At 40.3% G+C, this 18,202-nt stretch overlaps 2 long non-coding RNA genes across 5 annotated transcripts in view; both read right to left on the reverse strand.

The window, feature by feature from the left end:
* The window catches only part of LOC145451819 (uncharacterized), a 75,678-nt gene extending 62,161 nt beyond the window's left edge, over positions 1-13,517 (reverse strand). The window contains exons 1-3 of one of the 4 annotated variants that reach the window (XR_013919053.1): positions 13,321-13,505; positions 12,694-12,745; positions 12,274-12,500 (exon numbers count right to left, since the gene is read on the reverse strand). This is a non-coding gene — a long non-coding RNA (uncharacterized LOC145451819). Of the gene's footprint in view, positions 1-12,273; positions 12,501-12,693; positions 12,746-13,320 lie in introns of those variants that run through there. The other 3 variants (XR_013919051.1, XR_013919052.1, XR_013919054.1) reach the window with 3 other exon arrangements.
* LOC145451822 (uncharacterized) lies at positions 505-8,560 on the reverse strand. Its single transcript, XR_013919059.1, has 3 exons — positions 7,034-8,560; positions 4,940-4,985; positions 505-1,829 (listed from the first exon to the last, which is right to left on the reverse strand). It is a non-coding gene; the product is annotated as an uncharacterized LOC145451822 (long non-coding RNA).
* Positions 13,518-18,202: the final 4,685 nt, after the last annotated feature.

Below are 18,202 nucleotides of genomic sequence, written 5' to 3' on the forward strand. Positions count from 1 at the left end.
TTCATTGATCATTTGCTACCATTGTTTAATTTTTTTTTATATTTTCCTTTCCTAACTAAACATTTTTTCACAGCCAGACTGTTCTGAGTCAAGTGTACCTGTTTGATGCTGGTGTGATCAGACTAGATGACCTTCACGGTCTTATCGATCATTCCTATCTAATACCGAATACTGTGCACGCATATTTTCTGTACCACCATCACTGCCGTTTGTTATGTATTTTGGTTCGATGAAAATAAAGACTCTCTCTCTCTCTCTCTCTATTATTTGATATTAATCGAATGTGACTGTCACACTGATTCCGAAAATCGAAACACTTGTCGACTTCCCATTTCTCAAAGTATTCCGCGGTAACATAACGTTACGCTATACATGTATACATTTTATCGCCGGTATACCACACAGAGCTATACTTACCAATCAAAACGTGGATAGCTAAAGCGTTGTTTGTATTTCGAGCTTGTAACTGTGAATGTCACATCCAAAGCAGTACATTTCGCGCCGTAGACCAGGAAGACAATGTGTATTTGAAAAATCGTTTTGATATGGGCGTCGCCATGTCTGCTATGCTCTTTGATTAATCAACGTATCGCACAATTCAAGATTTCGTGTCGGGTACACAGACTTCGCGAGTGATATTGGCCGCTGGCGTGACAGTAACTTAAATTTGATGATTTTAAAAAGAGGGGGTCGGAGCCCCTAAACCTGAAGACGGCATTGTCTTTACCTCTCGAAGACATGTTTATACTGCCACGAGAATAATTATTCTGGCCGTGATGAAAATTTACCAACAAGTCGCTGCAATATTGATCATTTCAGTATAAAAATAAATATTTGGCAAAGAGCCATATCTTATACCCAAAAGAGCCATATATGGCTCGCGAGTAGGACTGGGCAAAATGATTCGAGTACTCGAATCAGAATCGAGTAGTAATTTTAATGATTTGAGTCGAGTAGTAAAAGACGATTTTTTCGAGTACTGAAATTATACGGTCCTCGCTACTGAAAGTTAATTTACTGACGAGAATTATAGTTTTGATACTATTTTCCACTGCGGAAGCCGGGAAACCTTGATTGGCCGTGTTTCAGCATACCAGGCACAGTACAAAGCTACGAACGTTACTGGAAATAACACATTTCCGAAGTCATTATCATCCAACAAAATTGTTAAGAAGTGCAATGAAATCGGTGTGGTCGAAAAAATACCAAAGCATCTTTAATGTGATGGATAACAGGTATTACGTTCTTTGTGGTGGCATAAAAGGTTCATATTTGTACTTCGACATAGTACATCCTGTTGTGACGTCATAATGAGTGATACTCGATTACTCGACTCTACTCGAAGCATATTACGTGATTCAGAATCGAATCACTCAGGTACTCGATTTTGCCCAGCCCTACTCGCGAGCCATAGGTTCCCGACCACTGTGTTAGAGTGACTGTATAAATTTTATTAGGAGCATGGCGTTCAGGCTGCTGGCTCGGTTCATATTCTCAACCAGTTAATGAATTGCCGGTGCTGTTTAATTTGATACATTGATAATATGAAGAGCACAAACATTGCTAAGTGAATGAATTTAGGAACATACTGACAGTGATAACGACAATGTCACCAGACATTGACACTTCATAGTCTTCCGTAATATTTTTTCAACGTACTACATCCCCTAAGGCTCTGGTGTAACTGTGGCACTTCTATGAATTACACTAAATGCTGTATAATATCATTAGTATCATGCAATAAATGAATTGAGCTACTCTTCATTCGCATATTCCGCGGCCATGTCAACACCCAACAGTATTTCTGTTCCGGGTTCAATGACATCGTCCTGAAAACGGAATGAAATATATATGTTATGCAGCATGAGCATGAGCATGATCCATCACACAAATATATATCATCCGATCAATAATGGTTAAAGCGTAGAATTGCATTATGCGCGTACTAATCTGAATCTGAAACACAAAAAGTCGCTGGATGGTAACGAAGTAGGTCTGCTAGTCCTATACTGGTTGAACCTTATGCAGATTGATTCATCATGCGTACTTGCGGTAGAGGTTTTGGAGTTGATTATCGATATAGTCAGTCGTCACATTTAGTTAGGCAGTTTTCGGTCAGAATAACTTCCCTTGCCATGTTAGATATGAATATTTAAAAGCTATACTTCCAGGCATATATGCGCTGTTTTCACTACTGAAGCTATAGCATACCTATTCAGCAATTCTAAAACAGCAATTCAACTTTCAACAATCATGGACTTCTCTACCGTAGAACTGTCTATATATGTGGTTCTAATAACCGGAGCTCCCGGGAACCCTGGAGGTTCACTGAGCCAGTCTCAGGAGGAGAAACACACTCAACATATGATTCTTATACACATATATAGATTTATTGGTGAAACAGCCATCATTGGCTACAGACAGTAGTCGAATTGTGATTGTTGTGATGATGACACGTCATTTGCAGTGGCGTATGCAGCTGAAGTTGGGTTTGAAATCGTAAGCCCGTCCGTCTGGAGTGCCAATTCTATCTTCAATATTTATAAGCTCATTTGCAATTAAGCAACTGGTATCACGCTGTTGAGTTTCGACCGTTTATTACAGTGGTCGGGAACCTTTTTTGACCGAAGAGCCATATTGGCCCTATTTTTCCATTTTAACTCCCAAAGAGCCATACTTGTAGATCGACTGTTACGTCACAATTGAAAATTCGTGACGTCATGGTAGCACTAATTTCAACTAACTACATGGGAAATGTCGTGTGCGCCACATTTTCTCTGTTAAAACCCGTTCTAATCATACTAGTTACGTTATTTAAGCATGCAAAACATGAGTTACTAGAACGTAGGTTCGTCGTGATTGTCCTTTTAAATGCGAGAACTCATGGTCACATGCGTAAGTGGAGTCACATGGCCACTACAGCAGTAATATGCCTACCAATCTAAAATTTGTGATACATCAGTGACGTCGGGTTAGGGGAAGCAAGTGAGGCAGTACCTCACCTGTCGTCAGGATGAGTGAACGAAAATTGTGAAACTTTCAATTACTTTTGGTATCTTCTATCGATGTTCATGAATGACACGATTTTTGACATTTTTCTACCAAAATCACACAATTAGCATATTTATTGTTCGGAAATAAAGCGCGAAACGAGAGGTAAGGCACAGACGCAGACACAGACCATTGATTACAAAATTCATCGTAAATAGCTTATGATTTATTATAACTGATATTAATCTAGTCTAATTGTCACCGAGATTCCGAAGATCTAAATCCTCAAAGTAATCGGCAGTTACACATAACGCTGCGCCGCACGCCTACGTCTTATAGCCGGTAGTACAGAGCGTATTGGGCCTACCAATCAAAAACATGGATAGCTACTACATTTTTTGTAATTTGAGTATTATAATTGTGAAGGTAACGTCCACGGCAGTTCATTTCGCACCGTAGATCAGTAAGATAATATGTATTTGAAAACTGCGTTGTCATATGGGCGTCGCCATGTCTGCTATTCTCTTTGATCAATCAACGTATTGTCCAATCCAAGATTTCGAGTCGGGCACATCGAATTCGGGAGTTATATTGGTCGCCGGCGAGACAGTAACTTAAATTTGATTATTTTGAAAAGAGGGGATTCCTGCCCCCAAACCTGAAGACGGCGTTGTATTTACCTCTCAAAGCCATGTCTATATTGTCACGAGAATACTTATTCTGGCCGTGATGAAAATTTTCTAGAAAGTTGCTGCAATATTGATCAATTCAGTACAACAATATATATTTGGAAAAGAGACATATTTTATACCCAAAAGAGCTATATATGGCTCGCAGTGCCTCACCTGTCTACTAGATTTTGAACATTTTTACTACCAAAATCACGTAACTTATTGCCTATTTATTGTCAGAAAATAAAGTTCGAAACAGAGGACAAGACATTGTGACATTCATCGCAAATATCATTGAATGTATAATGTCTGATATTATTCGAATATAATCGCGTCACTGATTCCAATTCGGCTTCTTAATTTTCACGTGTTCGGCGGAAACATTTGCGCAACACGCCTACATTTTAACAGCGTCTACAAAGCTACGTTATCAATCAAGAACGTGGATAGCTATCGCGTTGTTGGTAATTTCAATTTGTAATTGCGAATGTCACTTCCACCGCAGTTTATTTCTCGCCGCAGATCAGAAAGACGATGCATATTTGAAAACCACATTGTGATACAGGCGCCGCCATCTCACCTCGTCTCTTTGATCAATGAATGCTTCCTGCAATTCATGATTTCGTACCGGGTACATCGAATTTATTGCGAGTGATATTGGTCGCCGGCGCGACAGCAACTTAAATTTGAGGATTTTGAAAATGGGGCTAACCTTGAATACGTCACTGTAATAACCTCTCAAACACATTTTATACTGCCACAAGAATAATTTATACTGCTCGTGCAGAAGATTTAATAACTCGTTGCTGCAATATTGATAAATTAGGCACAAAAATGAAAATTTCGCAAAGAGCCATATATGGCTCGCGAGCCATAGGTTCCCGACCACTGGTTTATTACAATGTCGCTTTCTAAACTCACTGAACTGGTCTCTGAAATGGAACAGTAGTCACTCTGATTTGCAATAAATAGTCGTAACGTTTTCACTGTGTGCGAAAATCATATTTTCGTGGTTTTCTTCTTTTAGCATTCTGTTATTGCATAGTCCATTTTGTGCACCAACAATTTACAGTAATGTATTATATGTGCAGTTGTAAGTGTAATGAGGTGGATTTTAGTTTAAGTGACGAGGGGAAAGTTAGGGGTTCCTGAAGGCTTGCAGATCAGCAGATCAGAACCACTGGTCTAATGACGATAGGAATGACTACGACCGCCGAGTACATATGCAGTAGCCGACGGTTATGGCATACGCATTATGCAAGAATGCTTTACTTTACCTTTATCTCGTCTGAAGATATCATTTCCATGTCTCCATAGCATGGCCTGAAAAAGTGGAAAAATTATTTCCCCAGTTGTTCGCGGTAAAGACATAGGGCATTAAATCACTCAGTGGCTGGAACCCAAAGAAGAGTCCAGCATAAACGGACTTGAATCGTTTGCGGCAAATGCGAGCATTCACCAGGCGTAAATCCGCATTGGTCGAGAGGTAGCACCCATACTAGACAGATCAGAGATATCTAGATGTCCATGTCCTGCACGCAAATGGCTATACACGTAAATTGTGTTTACAAGGTAAATCATGAAATCGATCTGGCAAATATCAATGATTGCAATCTTTAAATTAATCTTATAAGGTAATTTGGAATCGAATATCCGAGTTTAGTATGCGAACCTTGTGAATTTTGACGATCGGGCTTACAAAAAAAACATTCTTTTTGTGTCATCTCTAAGATGTGAAATACATTAGCAACATTTTCTGCAGCTTCACGGTCCCATGTGTACCACTGTAAATGTTGCGTATTCTTTTGTAAACGAGAACACCCACTATGCTGCGTGTGTGTATGAATAACACCAACATTCGCTTCCTGTTGCTTTATAACCACCAGTAATTAGGTCTGCCATGGTTATTGTTGTGGTGTTCACGGTGATTTTCGACGACAACGATCATTTACACCACGCCGATATTCTTCATTTTGATTCCGTATATGCCGACTTCTAGTCATTTGAAACATCGCTTACGTGGATCAAAGGGCGAGGAGGAGCCTACATAAACCGTCGGCACTTAGATAGGAATTCTGGCGTCGAACTCAGACGGACTCGAACCCGCAACCAGACTTGGACAACTAGAAAATTTTCAGTTTTTCTGAATTAGATTATAATCAGAACTGGAGTTACACAGTTTTTTCCAAATTAGATTAGAATTCGAATTAGAGCTTCACAGCTTTTTCCAAATTAGATTAGAATTCGAATTAGAGCTACACAGCTTTTCCAAAGTAGATAGGAATTAGAATTAGACTTAAACATTTTATTTTCAAATAAGATTAGAATTAGAATTACTAAATTTGCAAAAACTTGGAAATTGAATTAAATTGTGAATGGGAAATGAATACAGCAAAAACCAGTTCATATCAAACCACCGTACATTCCCATAACCATAAAAATGGTTAACGTCTGTACAGTGTACATGTACACTGTACAGTGTACACCAAGCTTGGCTCGTTTTTTACTATACCAGGGGTCACCGCGATCGCGGCCGGCGATCTGATTTGATACTTTGGAAAAACGCGAAATAAAGCATTTTGAAATGCTAAAATTGATTTCAGTTTTAAATTATTGTCGTTGTTTCAAAATAAGCTATTCGACTGGGCCCAACAACACTGTTCCACACTAGCTGAAACGGCTTCTGCGATGGCAACAGCATTCCATCGGTGGGAGGGAGTCAGTTGTATTACTAAGCATATTGCCCTGACGTGCAATGGCTGGCCCAGACACTGCCAAGGCAGAGGCGATTAGAAAACGGTATAGGACGTCCCCACAAGATCAATCTTTATGAATGAGATAGTCTTTCAGTCAGTAACATGTCTGGCCAGGCTAGCCCCAATATCGTAAGTTTTAAAAATTAGAATGTTGTTCTCAGACTCAAAGCTACTATGTTAGCAGGCTGTTATTCATCACAATAACTTCTATGACTGCACGAGCACGGTCTAAGTAAGGCGATGGCAGCTTGTCGCTGGATGTCCCTACGCGAGGGGGTATTTTTGTTAACTCGCTGCAGAATGCCTCGGACACAGAGGCATTTTCAGGAAAACAATAAATTAGATTAGAACTAAAATTAGAGCATAGGGTCATTTCACAAATTAGATTAGAATTAGAATTAGAGCATAAAAACATTTCGCAAATTAGATTAGAATTAGAATTAGAGCATGGAAACATTTCACAAATTATATTAGAATTAGATTACTGGCATTTCGCACTAATTTAGTGAAATTGGACAACTAGAATTATCTAGTTGTCCAAGTCTGCCCGCAACCCATTTGGGCTGCAGCTGTGAATCATAGAAATACGCTATCTCGTAACTGCTAGAGAAATACCTTGGTAGCGACCAGGGAATCTGTCTCCTAAACCTGGTTCCTGAACGCCGTCTTCTTCTGCTCCATGAAGACACAGACGTGATATAAAGCAATGCGACAATCAATGCCACCACAACTGCTGAGTGTTTCATACTCAATATCACTATTGCAGTCCAGGTATAATTGCAAATTCTGTCGCATTTATAATGGGACGAATAGTGAATTTTTGTCCTTGATGCTTTTGCGGCATGTACACTTACTCATGATATACATACACACGATCTGTGCATATGCATACCATGAGTGCATGATGTATATATGCTGCTGGGCAAGGAAGGTACAGATAAAGCCTTGCAAGTCGGTTGCATCTAAAACAAAAATCAATTTACAACAAGCATGTCTAAAACTAGGCCCTTATTTAAAACATGTTTTTTATCGTTTTTCTTGTTTTTGTAAGTCACGAATATTCAGTTGTTGCGTCATATTGGATTAACATTGACTATTGAAAATATATGGTAAATATATAGCTCCCTTGGCGGAATATATCTACGTACTATAGCTGTTGAACCGACTATTTTGAGGGTTCCAACCATCCCATATCGTATACGTCGGGTTTATCGGTGGTAATCGTCCGTTCCTCACACATGATTTTGGAAAGTATTTACACAATTATGACATAATTTTACAACTTAAAAAAAATACAATTTTGTTTTAAAGGCCTTTGTTTAAACCACTGTTTAAAACATGTTTTAATGAAAGTGTTTTAAAACGCCGTTTGTTTTAAATGCAACCCTACTTGCAAGGCTTTCCAAGTCTTGCACCGCCGCTCCATGCCATCCCGATAATGCTGAGCGCGAAGCGGAGAAGCCATTAGTACCAGTGTTACTAATCAGGTCTTTTGTCTGACACGGCCGATAGCAAACTTGCAGTAATTGTGAGATTAAATCAGGGTTGTAGTGACTCGAGTCATGACTCCACTCTAGTGCGACTCGAGTCACGATTTTCTGATGACAAGGGTTGACTCGAGTCAATCTGTGTATTGGTTCGACTTGGACTCGAGTCATTGCGCATGACTCAATACTCAGACGGCCAAGAGTGACATTTCATTGTAATTTCGAAGAATAGTAGCGTAAACGCACTAATGGGATTTCGTCTATTGGTACTGGTACTTGAAAATGCAATCAGAAACTGCTAAAAGTGCGAGAATTAGAATATTATAAATGCGAACCATCCGATATTACCAATCAGAGTTATAAAAGTGGGTTTAACAAGACTTTAACAGGAAACTGAGCAGTCAACACAATGACCTGGACTCGGACTCGGGTCATAAAACCATGACTCGGACTCGACCCTCTGATCAAGGAACGAGTAACATATGGGATTTGAGCGGCCCGCAGACATATTCAACCTTGAACGAGAAATTGCCAATCTGAGAGCATTGGCAAATTTTATTCGTCACTGAGGATTCAAAGTTTGCTAACCTTAGAAAGATGGCCTGGAAAATACTTGTTCTGTTCGGATTTTCATATGCCTTGGCGAGCAAACATTTTTAGCCACAGAAGTTGCCCGCCCCTGCTCTGATCGCTGACTTGGACTCGGTCTTGACTCGGTGATGAATTTAAAATGACTCGACTTGACTCGAGTCAAAACTATAAAAGTGAGATTGACTTGTGACTCGGAACCTTGTGACTTGGTTACAACCCTGGATTAGATCCATCCTACATATTCCATTATTTCTGCAGTATCCTTTAAATCCTAAAATACATGATAGGATTTATAATTAATATTGTAATTGGCTATATAAACGCTGCTTGACTTTAGTACCGAGATCTGACCTTCCCAACCCAAAATGTGCAGTGCAGTTTCAGGTTGTCCCACTAATCACAAGTCATCACGCGATTGCAGTTGTCAGATCTACAGAATGATAACCACTAAATGCTGGCGTTGAGCAATATATTCGCTTGATCTTATCCCATCGACATCGCTGAACCGACTGCCAGGACCAAAGTAATACACAAATACATTACCGACATGATCTATGTACCAGGTTTTAGTAGCTTCCTGATTATAATGTTGTATGTACTAGTTTGGATGACTCAATGCGTTGCTTTTATGCACAAACTGTACTTATATATATATCCTGTACAGTATACGGTGATCAACTAGGACTAGGGTATATTCAACGAATATCAAATTTCGCAGTTACGATTAACCTCAAGATAATAACCAGGCTGCTGCTGCCAGATAAATACACCTACAAACTATATTCAAGTGATTGCGACTCGCAAATCTATTACGTTTATTCCTTGCACGTTACCTTTCGTAGTATTAGCATTCGTATATATTCGTACCGCTCTGACTTGCACGCTTAGAAGGTACCAGTCAGGGTGCATTCAGTTTATTGTTGCTATGATTGAAGAGTGAGTGTTGTTGTAGGCTACTGTCGGGCGTTCTCAGTAATGAAATGAGAGTTACGTAGTTAGTTACTGCTCAATAGGATACGAGTTCCCGAGGCTTCCTATATTATCGACCGTTGAATCGAAGCATGATCTTTACCGGCAAAAGTCAGACGCAGAAACACTAACCTGAAAATGAATCACACCTACTCAACAGTCGATGACATTGTATTAATTGATAGGGTGAATTGGTCCCACTGACAAAACACAATAAAGCAGGGGTTCTCAACTTTCCTTGCGTAACGGGCCGCATTTTAACAGCAAAAAGCGCTGCGGGCCGCAGAACATTATTACCGTATATTTGTGGACTATACTATTATATTTAGGCTAATATAGCCCAGCATTTAGTTTGTATGCATTCTACAGCATAATGGACAGCGTTCGTAAGCTTTCAGTTGCTGTTTCTAGTGATTGTGTCATCTTCCGACGGAACAAGTAAATCCCTTCATGAAGCGTGCATTGCATTCGTTCCCAAGTCGGTATGTGCACCTTCAAACCCTTGCACCAGAGAACTGAACTCTCTGTTTCAATGCGTGAGCGAGCAAGTATAAAACTACGGTAACTTTTTCTTTACAGAGGCCATTGTCACTTTGGGCTCTCAGTGATATGAGAAGAAATCTCATGTCCGGGGTAATTTCTGAGCAAACCAATCAACCATTCTCCTTTCCTTCCATGGCTGATGCCCTGCACCAATAGTTACAGAAGTCAGCTTTGTTAGGTTGATGTTGTTTGCTAGTCCGCTCTCCCCACGTTTGCCCAGCCAGCATTACGTGTACAAATATATCCACTCTGATAGAATACCCCAATACAATTAGCGTTGCAATGTCCGTAGACTTTGTCCAATGCTAGGTTAAAGTAGTCTACGGGGCAACGTGTTTCAAAGCATGCGACAAAAGATTAACTGACATTGCTGTTACTCTTCTTGTCACGGTTGAATCAGACAACTGCAGCTTCGAAATTTGTTAGGTGAAGTTGTCCTTGCTGCTAAATTCCGGAAACAGCGGCGATTCGCACAGTATAGTAACGTTTTGTTGCAGAAACACCTTTTCTAACCTATTTCATGGGTTTAGCGATATACCAAGCAATTTTGAACCATGCGTTTTTAACGTCGTCGGCAATCTCAACAATGCCTCAAAATATGGATTGCTTAGCCTGAGACCTAGCTAGCAACGCTTTTTTCTAAGATCAGGTGATATGTGTAACTCGAGATGGAGCTGTCCGAAGACCTATTCAGAAAAATAAGAATCTAAACTCGACCATATCATGAAACCAGAAAACATGAATGAGAATAAATCAAACGAAACACAGACGGAGCGATAAGAGAGCTTTAGTAGCTAAATTGATACCGTATGCAACAATACTCTGCCGGTAGTAATTGCGATCATATTGAAAGATCTCGTGGGCCACAGAAAAAGCCTCTACGGGCCGCATGCGGCCCGCGGGCCGCGGGTTGAGAACCCCTGCAATAAAGGATGAGTAACTTTTTGTTGTTTTTACTGCATATTCATAGTTCACGGTTTTGAGACGAATGCAAAGATATAGCATTACAATACAAATATCAAGAGCACACATTGCTATCCTGAGCTGCTCACGTGCTTGGTGAAAGTAATATCCTGGTGTTGATATAGATCAGTGGTCGGGAACCTATGACTTGCGAGTCATGTATGGCTCTTTTCGGTATAAGATGTGTCTCTTTGACAAATTTGTAATTTTGTACTTGATTTATCAATATTGCAGCAACTTGTTAGTAAATTTTCTTGACGGCCAGAATAATTATTCTCGTGTCAGCATAAGCATGTTTTTGAGAGGTCAAGAACTCAAGACAGTAGGATATACAGGATTACGAACCGACATCTTCCCATTTCAAAATCCCTAAATTTAAGTTGCTGTCGCGCTGACGACTAACACCACTCGCGAATTCGATTTACCCACCATCGCGCGCCACGAAATCTTGGATTGCACGACACCTTGATTGATCGAAGAGAATAGTCGCGAAATAAACTGCCCCGGAAGTGACGTTCACAATTACACATTAAAATTAAAAACTACGTCCTGGCTATCTATGTTCTTGATTGCTAAGTAGCTTCCTAGCACAGCACAACCGTAAAAATGCAGGCGAGTGGCGCAACGCTATGTTGCGATGAATACTTTAGAAGTCAAACAGTATTTAGATTTTCGGTATCAGCCCGACAACTACATTTGTAATTTACAGTGACTGTAAATTCTAAGCTATTTACGATGAGTTGCGCTATCACATATGACGGTTTGCCCGCCTGTGACTAGCCTGTACTTAACCTGTCCTTTCGCGCTTTATTTTCGAACAATAAATATGAAAATTCTGTGATTAAGGGAATAAAAATGTTCAAAATCTAGTCATTCATAAACACTGAAATAAAATGCCAATAAAGATTGAAGGTTTCACAATTTCCCTTCACTCAGCCCTACACGACATGTGAGTCACTGCCTCACTTACTTCCCCCAACCCAGCGTCCATGTCGTATTACACCCTGCAGTGCGTTTGTACTACTGTAGTGACCATGTTTGGCTCCACCTACACTATTGGGCAGAAAAATATGACTCACAACACGAATCCCATATTTCAGTGCTACTTACAATTCATTGACATGTATGGCTGTTTGAGAGTTACAATTAAAACTGTTGGGCCGGTATGGCTCTTCGGTTGAAAAAGGTTCCAGACCCCAGGTATATATGTACTTAATTATTGCGCGGTGGTACTTTTCCACAAGATGATATCCGGAACGTCCATTATTACTTTCACGCATAATCTTCCTTCAGGCTACAAGCTAACGTCAGAGATTTATTATGTTTCCCGCGCGTAAAATGAAAACTCAATAATGAACGTAAGTTCACAGCTAATATTGTATGATGTGAATTGGTTTCGTTGATAACAGACAAAGAATCAATGCGAAAATCTGTTGTGTCGCTGGCGTCATCGGTTTTCACATGTGCCGTAGAATACAGTGGCTTCGCTAGTTTAGAGGTAGAAGAATATCTTCACTCATCACAATGTCCTGGAATAGAAACAATCTTAGTAGCAAGGAAATACCATGTGCCCAGCCAGCACAGCTTCGTCGTAATTTAATCGGAGCGAGTACTATAATGGTCTCTGTTTAACTTGTGCATTAGGTCTATATAATTGCTTCAGTCATTTTCGGTGAAATCACAGAGCCATCTATTCGATGCTCACTTCAGCCATAGGCCTACCTGTTCCGGCAGATCCCTCTTTTCAACCGACTTCTCGTCAGACGGTTCTTCACTGTTAAATAAACGCAGACAATTATTAGGCCTACCTCTTACGTGTTTTGATGAACGCGTCACACCCAAGCTTGCAAACGATTTCAACCATGTACCCGTTTCCGACATTAGGCAAAATTTTCATAGCACTGTACTACATAATCTATCAGACAGCCGTTCGAGGATGTAAAATAGTTATTTCCTAACTGCTTCATAGCTGATAAATAAGCACATGTGACCATAACAATGTACGCAATCATGGCTTTTTCGATGAGTAGGTTAATTGTCACGTTATAATACCTTGCTATATGTGTCGAAGATTCGATTCGTTTCACGCTCGTGGTGAAGCATCTCGCCAACAAAAAATGGCTTCATAGCTTTTTTATTTTGACTGACATTAAAAGCTGTGCTCGGAAGATACTGCTTGAAATCGACGACGAAATACCGGTATGTGTCTTAACAATGCAATGTAAACTAGTTTCAGTCGCATATAACAATGTTCGTATGAATAAGCATAAAACCATCGTATCGCATAATTTTTTTTCTCATAAAGCATTTTTTTGTAAGTGTCTCACAAACCAAAAAAGCCGGACCTACCGCAGCCATTTCGGCGATCTCCTGTGACGTGAGCTTGATCTTCGTCTGGCCCAAAATGTAGATTCAACATTCGGCAGTAACAGACCCACGCAGAGCAACACGATTAAGGTACGGTACATTTCGTATGAGACGTAAGTATAAAATATTCTGGCAAACGAAAGCAAATGTATAGGAAGTTGTAGGCTTACACAAAACACATCCAACATATTCGTTCTTTATAGGATGACATTATATTATAGTTTTCTCTCGCCGGTTCCGGATGCCATCCGTGTTTCGGTTGCTATTACGCTAATGGTGGATAAAACAATGCATCGTGACCGCCATTTCCGAATCGGTTTAAGAGTGATTTATCGCAAACAATTAAGGTTTGCGTGACCAGCGATTCGGGATTAATGTCAGATAGTCATGCTCGCGTCATCTGTCGGCGGAAGTCTGAAAATTGGAGCGCCGAAAGTCCCTATTACCTAATACAGTTGTTCTCAAACTTTTTTAGACACCCCCACTTCATGATAGTGAAAAATTTCGCCCCCCCCCTTATCGTTATATCACTAAAGGCAACTGCATGGGATACTGGCAATCCCACCGGGCAGTTTGATGGCATGGAAGGTTATGACTGTTGATGAGAGAATTCTCAAAAACGAAATTAATTTGGGATGGTGTGAACATATGAAAGGTTCAGGTTCGTGTGAACGCGAACCTTCTTGCAAAGTTCTGCGTGAACGCGAACGTGAACCTCATTACGTCACGTGACGTAATATTGCTAATTCTCGTCCCACATTTTAGTGACTTGATGTAATAATTCACACGATATCTATAGCGGCAACTCGGGCCACATTAGGTCGTAATGCTGAAATACTGACTGATATGAACCGTCGCCAAATGTAGGCTATCAATTCGAGCAATCAAATGATGTAATAATTCGTATCAATATCTTCCGTCGCTTCGCCGACAATTTCGACGTGGGCTTGCAAGGAAATATAAGCTTCTGACTTAACAGTCTAGGCCAGACCGGACAATGCATTCGGCGTCTGAATATCGCTACAATGATATTGGGCAGAGTGTAAAGTGGGTTTCTATACTTGCTACCGATATTATCCCATTAAAAAGTTATGCATCAGTAGCCAACAACCCAATCACACGGATTTGGTTTCTATGATACAATAAACATATCAAATAAAGATGAATCCCATACGCCTGCTAGATTTTTCACATTAGACAACGATATATTCTTTATATGAATTTCATTGATTGGCTGAATAAGCATCATTAGCTGACTACATGTAGCGTATTTCACTCTTGAAGTTGTGCGTGATTGCGGGTCAAGCTAACAGCAGAGTCCCTGAACATTCACAATCGGAAAACTGGATATTTCGAGCCAATTTAATTTTTGTAACAAAGCTAGTAAAACTTTTGAGATTGCCAAGGTGCATGCTCGTTTAGTATTGATTTTTTTATAGCTGCCAGCGCCATGCATAGAGTGGCCCACATTTGAAATGCAGAGAATGTCTACCAAAGATGTTATGATGATTTGGAAAATTGTGATATATTAAAAAGATGCACAGTGCAGAATCAGGGATATCTAGATCATCTAGATATCCCTGTGCAGAACCTACCAAGGTTCATTTGTGAACGTGAACCTCTAATTTTCTGAGGTTCACTCACATAACGCGAACGTGAACCTAAGTTCACGCCATCCCTATTATGTATTAGGGATGGTGTGAACCTCTGAAAGATTCAGGTTCGTGTGAACGCGAATCTTTTTGCTAAGTTCCGTGTGACCGCGAACGTAAACCTCATGACGTCACGTGACGTCATATTGCTAATTCCCTCCCTACATTTCAGTGAAGTGATAGCCATTAGTAATATACACTATACCTAGCGACGACTCGGGCCACATAATGCCACAATGCTGAAATACATATTGACGTTTTAAACGACACCAAATGTATCAACTGGGGCAATCAAATGATATAATAAACATTTCCATAAAATCATTATCTTCCGTCGCTTTGCCAACAATTTCGATGTGGACTTGCAAGGGAATATGAGCTTACGCGTTACGGTCAAAGCCAGACCGGACAATGTATTCATCGTCGGGGTATTGCTACGTTGATGTTGAGCAGAGTGTAAAATGGGTTTCTATACTTGCTACCGATATTATCCCATTAACAAGTTATAGAGCAGTAACCAACATGGATTGACCTCGTACGCCTGCTAGATTTTTTACATCTGACAACGATATCAATTTCATTGATTGGTAGAATAACCATCATTAGCTGACTACCTACATGAAGGGTACTTCGCTCTTGATGTTGTGTGATTGCGGATCAAGCTCACAGCAGAGAGTCACTAAATATTCACAAACAGAAAGCTGGATATTTCGAGCAAACTATAGTAACAAAACAAGTAAAATTTTTGAAATTGTCAAGGTGCATTCTCGTTTAGTGTTGATTTGTTATGCTGCCAGCGCCATGCATAGAGTGGCCCACAGTCGAAATGCAAAAAATTCACCCAAAGATGTTATAGTATAATGAAGTGAAAATTGTGATATATGAAAAAGGTTCACAGTGTAGAGGTTAGTTTGTGAACCTCTAAATTTATGAGGTTCACACAAAGAACGCGAAGGTGAACCTCGCGTTCACACCATCCTCAGAAATTATGACTGTACACACAAATCAATAACTATGAATTGAAGGGCAATTGCTCGGAGCGCGAAATTTTTTCAGTAGACCGCAGCTTCGCGCTACCAAGGGTTGCGTGCCCCCACTTTGAGAACCACTGAGCTAATAGATCGAAACCGGATCGAACATTATTGAAACATTGTACCTTTGTAAATACTGGATCATTTGTGTTATGGAATTCGAAATGTGAAGTAATAGAACGAGAGTCCTCATTAATACTTGACGACTAAAATTCGTGTTGGTACAGTAAGCAACCGGAAGCCGGTCATTTTGCCACCCCTATACCGCAAGTTTCTTATAATCTTCGTAAGTTACGCCATTATTCCCGATCTTTTTGACTCTGCGAAACCCTGGCGCAGCATTGATGTTGTGAGATTTCAGTATCTCGAAAAATGCGCTACACTTAACGGGTTAAACCAGGGATTTCAAATGCAAATTAGCCTGCGCGCAAGATTGAAACCTTTTGGTCGTTCGTGGTCCGCACCTTAAATCATGAAAATATCTTACGTCCTAACCAAATCCAGATGGCATAAACACGATTTGTAGCCGATTGCATACATTACAGGTATAAACCGCTAAGAAAGTGGCTCTAACCCGCTTGTCACAACGATACGAATTGACATATTTGTATGCCCACCAATCCACCCAATCTACCCCACGTTTTAGTCGTGACGTGGCGTTGGCCCTGAGTATGTGGGTTACGAGGAAGACAAGAGTTCAACTGTGAATCCAAACGCTGGAATGTGGTTTGTTCGTCATTATTCCATCGTCGCTAGGGATTCTACGGAAGCCGGGTTATTTTAAATTATAAGTTATACAAATGACGAGCGCAAATGTTTTCATTTTACTGTTTGCGTAACCATATTCTTCTCTATGTAACTTACATAGAACGGTTTTGCATTGGCTTTCTGCGCCTGTGTATCGTCCATTTTTTCAGGAAACTCAGAACTGATCGTGAACTTACTTTTATCTTCCCGGAATTTTATGACGATTTCGCCGAATTGGTACTAATAGTGACTAGAGTGTAGGTAGACACAACGTTTCAATGGAATAGTTATACTGTGGTTAAGCTGATATTATTCAAATATGTCTCTTATAAATGTCATTCGATTGAATAGTATATTCATATTAAAATGAATCCCAATATTTTCGGCTGCCACTCGTCAGGGGTAATCGTCAGCAACTAGTAGAGAATTCAAAAGAACATCGCATATCAACAATCGTATCACAAAATATGACGTCACCAGCATGAAATGTCGAATACGAGAGCGTTCAATATACTATTTCAGATGGCTCACAAACTCTTTCTGTTGACACAACCTCGGCTGCATCATCACTTATATAGTTCGAAAATTCAATTTGACTTGAATCGTGGCTTGACTCGTGACTTGACTTGACTTGACTTGACTCGACTTGACTCGAGTCAACTCCAAAAAAACGAGGGACTTGTCTTGACTCGAGTCACCTTCGAAAATCGATTGACTTGACTTGACTCGAGTCAAAATGTGTAACCTGTGTGTGAACCTGGTCCGTGGACATATGAGCATGAGCATGCGACATTACAGCATGCGACACTTCGGCATGCGACAATTTGGCATGCGACACACGAGCATGTGGGTTAAATTAAGGGTTAGGCAGTGGCGGCTCGTCCTATAGGGCAACTGGGGCATTGCCCCACCTAAAATTCTGTTCAATAACAATTTAACCATTTATAGACGCACAGCAATCAATATATACCGAGATCACAGCGAAACCCGCGTTCTTCTTGTGCTTTCGCTTGCAAACGCCCATACATAGCGAAGTCTCTGCGAAAATCGAATTCTCTTCTGTGTTTTCGCTTTGTGAATGCCTATAGCCGGGGCTTGCCCCGGTAGCCCTCATAACAATCTTTCACTATCTATTCTCTCAAAGCCGCGCACAATAAAGAAACGGTGATTTACTCTCTCCTATTCGTAAAATGGCCGAGCAACCGGGGCAAATATGCTTGCTCGCCCCTAAGGTGTGATGTAACAATCGTATCTATATCTGAACTCGGTTACCGTAATATGCGTTGAGTCGACCTTTGCTGGAATAGGTCGATTTTGACGGTGTTTCGCACCATGATATTTTTTGAAACTTGGTATGATATGTCGTGAAGGTAGTATTTAACACTGCTCCAAGTTTCAGGCTTGCTACTTAAAGATAATGGTAGTAATTCCGTT

The sequence above is a fragment of the Botryllus schlosseri genome, chromosome 12 (assembly GCF_051294905.1).
Source record: "Botryllus schlosseri isolate E-star chromosome 12, Bs_hap1, whole genome shotgun sequence".
NCBI classification, from domain to species: domain Eukaryota; kingdom Metazoa; phylum Chordata; class Ascidiacea; order Stolidobranchia; family Styelidae; genus Botryllus; species Botryllus schlosseri.